At 43.5% G+C, this 5,728-nt stretch overlaps 1 protein-coding gene across 9 annotated transcripts in view; it reads right to left on the bottom strand.

Annotated features, from left to right (window-relative positions):
* The window catches only part of NAP1L4 (nucleosome assembly protein 1 like 4), a 60,809-nt gene that overhangs the window by 49,689 nt on the left and 5,392 nt on the right, over positions 1-5,728 (bottom strand). Inside the window, exon 1 of one of the 9 annotated variants that reach the window (XM_019519719.1) lies at positions 5,665-5,714. The exons of 7 other annotated variants lie outside the window; for them this stretch is intronic. The gene's annotated coding sequence lies outside the window, so the exon portion shown is untranslated. Of the gene's footprint in view, positions 1-5,664; positions 5,715-5,728 lie in introns of those variants that run through there. One more of the 9 variants, XM_019519721.1, reaches the window with a different exon arrangement.

Here is a 5,728-nt window from a genome sequence, read left to right as displayed (position 1 = left end):
CCCCTGACCTGCACAGATCCAGGGCACCACTCCCCACCAGACTCTCTCAGGGTACATGCAACAGCAAGAGCTGCCCCCACCCCTGGACAAGCCAGGGCTCTGTCCTGCACCCCACCCCACCCTGGCTGGGCAGTTTCTGGCCCAGGCCCTGCCCCACTCCCTCCTGCACCACAGGGGCCTTGATCTGCCCCCCACCCCCCATGCCCCTTCCACCACAACAGACTTAACAGCCAGACACTGCTCTTCAAGCTACCAGGCTGCATATTGGAAATCAGATCAGTATCAGCCAAGATGCCTCCTTAAAAATCAGCTATCGATATTGTCCCCAAAAATCTATCAGTGCAACCCTATTTGTAGGCTGTTGTTTCAGTCCAGGGGTGCTCAAGATTTTGTCCTCAGTGGGCCAGAGGAGTGGTACGAGTCTGATCTGCTGGCTCGATCAAGCCCGTGCCAGGTTCAGTCCCTAGGGCACAGCACCACCCTCAGGCAGCCCTGTACACTAGGATCAAGTACCCAAACGAGCATGCAGGGCCTGGGGCTCCCCATGGGTCTGGAAATTTGTCAGTGGGGGACCAGTGCCACCACTCCCCTGCTGACAAGTTTCCAACCCCATAGGGAGACCTGGAGGCCACACAACAGCACCAAGGGAAAATGCCTCTATTAATCTGAATCTTTCAGAGTATCTGTTTAACATTCAAAGTCAGTTTTGAAGAACTAAATCCAGTCAACACCTGTTAGTAGCCAGATATTTGTGCCATGGTGTTCCTAAGTGGCTGTTTCAGTTATTGGGAAGAAATGCTGCTGCTAAGAGGCTGTTGCTTTTATCAGGTCCAGCTGCAGATGGGTTTCAACAGTATTTTGGCTTGTAATCTGTTCTTAAGGCATCATAAAACATGAGCTATATACACTAAAAATAACCAAGTTTAGGTATGTTAACAATATGATCTTGTACTGATAAGTAACTTGCCACAAAAATATGCACCCTTCCTTCTCTAAAAGTAACAGGCAAGGAGAAAAAAAGTTACAAATAAGACAAAAGAAAGACCTGTCAACTTGTTTATTCCAAGAACAGCATCCTAGCAAGTATCAAGTTATTTGCATATTAATGTGCTTCAGTTTGCAAATCATGAAAGGCATTTCATTTAGTTGTAATAACTGCAGAGACAACATTTTCTCGGTAATCCATAGAGGAAAAATCTGCAGTTGTGTCCATGTTCATGAACAGATATAATTCTTAGTGTTATAACAGCAATTTCAAGCTGCTTTTGCCATATGTTTGAAGAACAGATCACTGGGCTAAAGAGCATAACACAAGTAACACTAAAAAAAAAGGGAAACCAGATCTGTCAAAGCAAGGGGATTTGGCTCTTGAATAGATGGCAAATACACTGAAATAAAAGGAAGCTTTATTTAGAAAATATTGGAAGGTGGGAGGGGGAAAAAGAAACAAACAAATGAAACACACAAAAACAAATCTTATACTAATGAAATTAAAGCCCTGGTATGAACAATAGCTAGAATCAAGCTTAATGCAGGTTTTCCCCATAAGATCTAAACTAGCTCTGGTGGGAATCCAGAGAGAGATACATTGTGCCTATTTTCTTTAAGTTGTGAATATATATGTTTGTCAATACATACACACACATTTAACCCACAAACACTTTTTGTACTGTCACAAAACCACAAAGGCAGCAAGCTGAATACATAGATACAGCGATGTCAACACCTAGGTGCAACAGGTAACATCAACCAATGACTCAAATTTCAGCTTAAGAGACTTTTTGCTCAAAGTCTGATACAAGGGAGCTCTCCAGAGCAGGTATTTGATTGCTTTAAAACAAAGTTCATGACCCCTATGCAAAACAAACTAGTATTTATCCCAATTTTCAGTAAACAGCTGCTAGAGAAGATTATAATCACCACTGGCATCCTGACTGGCAGACACAGCAAGGGCCAAGGGCTGCATGGACATTTCAGTTCTTAGAAGTCAGTAATCAGTGCCTTTAATCTAGATATTTCTGTAAGCAACTACTATGGAAGGGGTGAAGTTTCACCCATTTAACATGGCAAGGGTGGAAAGTATTTTTGGATCACACTACAGGAACTACATAGACATGGCAGGAAGTCCACTCATTATACTGAAGAAATATATAACTGCCTCCAGCAAGTTAATCAATTGTAGAAAGCTGCGAAGTTCAAAGTGGACAGGAAGATGCACTTTGTAAGCCAGGTCCTTTTGAATTATTGCAATATTCAGTAGAAATAAGTCCCTTCCCCTACAAATAAACTAGATATTCCTGCTTCATGCAGGGATACTGAAGAGAATGAAAGACACGATTATATATTCATGATTAATTAAAAAGAATGAGAAATACTTCAGTGTTTGGGAAAGGAGGGTACAGGACAATTTTTCTTCGGTCATGAACCAGGGTAGATAATAATCAACAATTAAAAAATAAAACAAAACAGGTTTTTAAAAAATTTAAATCAGATTTCATTTAATCAGACTTTTTTTTTTATTAAAGATGCTTTAAAAAATAAAGCTAGTTATATAAAGATAGTTTTAATTTAAGATATGTTAAAGCTCAAAGATCTCATCATGGAATAGTATATACTTAGAAATAAATAATAATCCCTATGAGACAATATGTTCATGTAACCTTTTTAGAAGTTTTATAAATAGGTGACAACAGTCCATAGACTATATCAGGGGCCCAATCTTAGGGGGTCCCAGAGACTCCTTTATAGATTAGTAAAGATTAAAGAAGACCACTCTACCCAATGGGAACTCAGTGCTCAGTCTAGAACATCCCATTCAGCAACTCTGTGATGCCTAGCTTCAGTTCTCAAACTGGATTTCTGTCTTCAGAGATCATAGGCAGACAAGGTTCTTTGGGTAGATGCAATGTCTTTTATTAGATCAACTAAGCAGTTGGAAAAAAATTGTTCTTTGCAAGCTTTTGGGCACAAACACCCTTCTTCAGGTATACGGAGAGTCTTATCTCCAGAGATAGCAGCAGTATATGGAACAGACCTGATTTACCCACCCATCAGTCCTATAGTCAGTCTTTCTGCAAGTATGTGTATACACAGTCAAGCCCTTACCTTTCTCTAAAAGTGCAAAGTTTCAAGAAGTTAAATGGATAAAGGATATCAAACAACAATGATGTACTATTTGTAGTAAACAATGATTAAATCGAGGCTTTCTACCCAGCTATCTAAATCATGATTTAAATCGTGATTTTACATCACTCATTTAAATCAAATCCAGCCTGCCACAAACCATAAAATAAAGCCAAATCTGCCCGAGCCTAGATCAGAGGTAAGCAACCCACTCACATAGGAGCATGGCATGTGAAGGCACTATGCTTGGCGCACATGCCTCAGGGCACATGAAGGGAAAGAGGCCAGGGCTGTGCTGCCACAAAGATCAGACCCCTCAGCTCCACACCATCCACCCCTGGCATGCCAACATTTTACGAGTCAAGGCTGCAGGTGTTCTTGGCACTCTACCCCAAAATACTGCAGACCCCTGGCCTAGATGGTCCATGGAACCAAACAACTGTGTCTTATCCCCACAGAAACCAAAAAGCACACACAAGGAATAACATGGCAAATGTCACACCTGACAAGGCATCCATGTGCAGCTAGGTCTGTGGAAGCTGCAACTCACACTTTTACATCCATACCAAAGTAGTCTTCCCCAGATCTGACACCATGCCCCTTGGTAATTAACAGGGGGAGGGGGGAAGAATAGGCTACCCTACCCTGATCTACCACTGAGAATCACTTGACAAGGTCCAGGGTAGGGTAGTCTATGTCCATCCCAACTATGCAGTTGATCCCATAAAAAATGCCACCCTACTAGAATCACAATCCAGGTGTTTCAGCATTCATACTACTATGAAGGCAAGTTTATACTATACTTCCTCCATGTTCCATACTTCTGACAGGTTTGCTGCAGCTCAGAACTTCATTCTCTCATCAGCAGAAAATTAAAAATAAACCTAATTCTCATCAGTCTTACTGCTGACTTTAGAGCATGAAGACATGAGATACTGAAGAACTTCTTGAACAACAGTCAAAGGCAGGCAATTCTCCTACATATTAGCAATGAAAAATTGATACAAACATACACCTCTGGTGAACTGTTATATAAAGAACTTGGACCTATTCAAAACTGCATGCATCAGAAAAATCTAGAAATCTGCAGCAATAAAGAGAGTCTGAAACAATGCTTCCAGCAACAGAAAACACAAGAGCTTAGGAATCAAAAATACTAAGCCCATTCTGGAAAGAACAAGCCTGCATTATCCTCACTGACATCAAGGAACTGCCTGTGAATGACACAGGTGTTGAAGAGGGCCACCCTTGAAAGCTAGAAAAGCTAAGCATGACAGACCAAGGCATTTCCAACATGTTAAATACAAGTCAAAATCTCAAAGTATATTTCTTTTAGAAAGTACAGGTATATGAGTGTCTATGTTTATTGCTTTAGTTACTTCCCTAGAGAGCTTAGCTTTCATGTAACAAAATAATAATAATAAGTCTGATATTCTGCAAGTTAGAAAACTGGTAGCAGTAGATCCCGGAGTCAAAATGGGTTAGCTGTCACTACCAACTAAAGGCAAAACTAGCGTCTCAAGTTACCCCCCAAGCCACTGTCTTCAAATTAGCTAGGTGGGGGAAGATGAGTGGGAAATCACTTGCCTCAAGAAAAGTCTGCCTGAGATAACCCATATAGAGTCTGTTGCCTATAAAAGCAACTCCAGTCTCAGACACCAAGGGCAACTCTACCCATGCTCTGGCAAGCGTGGGAGGGTGCTTTAATTAGTGAGCCATGCACCCAGGCGTCACATGCATCAAAGTACCCCATGCCGAAAAACAGTGGCATGGTGCTTTGAACAAAAGTTCATCTAATGAGCTTTCATTCAAAGCGCCCCACTATCATTTTTCAGCACGGGGGACACCGACTGATTGAGTCTACTGTGACTCTAGCTCTCTGCGTGCGTATAGCACCAGCAGAGGGGACCAGCAGATGGGGGCTCACTCACCCAAAGTTTCAGCACCAGAAGAGGGGACTCACCCCCCCCCCATCACAGAGTACTTTGAAAATGGTTCTGTAAGCTTGATGCCAGAAGGCACATTTCACAAACAAGTATATGTTTTGAAAACGTTCCTCTCTCAAAAGACACAGAGAAAGAGAGAGATAAATACTTAGCCCTCACAATTACAACACCCTTCCAAATTCGATGAGAGGCAGCATCATCCTCCTCCACACCCAGAGACAACTTCAGGGCCACCTCAACTGCTGCCGCTTACACCTGAGCCAGACCACAAGGGATGAGATGATAACCTGGGAGAGGTTGGGGGGAGTAAGTGGCGGGGGGGGCACGAAGGCACCCATTTGATCCCTGGGGCCAAAGGAACTTACAAGCTGGTAGGGCAAAAAGCTGGCTGAGCCACTCCACGTGCCTGTGCCCCCTCCCCCACCCCTACATCCGACTACAACACTTCTTCCAGGTCCCCTTGCTAGTTCCCAGAGTGCCCCTACCTCCCTTCCTTCCCCACCCCCCACCCCCGCTCTGTGGGGCTGCGAGCCCCTTCCCTTGGAACGCACCATGCGTGGGGGAAGGGGGGGACGACAAATACGTCACAACACACCTACCCGCGCGCCCCGCTCGCTGAGGCGGTAGCAGAGGAGCCAGTGGAACGCTGGGAGGGGGGG

Source organism: Gavialis gangeticus, unplaced genomic scaffold (genome assembly GCF_001723915.1).
Source record: "Gavialis gangeticus isolate Ggan-Ray unplaced genomic scaffold, GavGan_comp1, whole genome shotgun sequence".
Taxonomy (NCBI): domain Eukaryota; kingdom Metazoa; phylum Chordata; order Crocodylia; family Gavialidae; genus Gavialis; species Gavialis gangeticus.
This window is presented reverse-complemented; position numbering and strand designations above follow the sequence as displayed.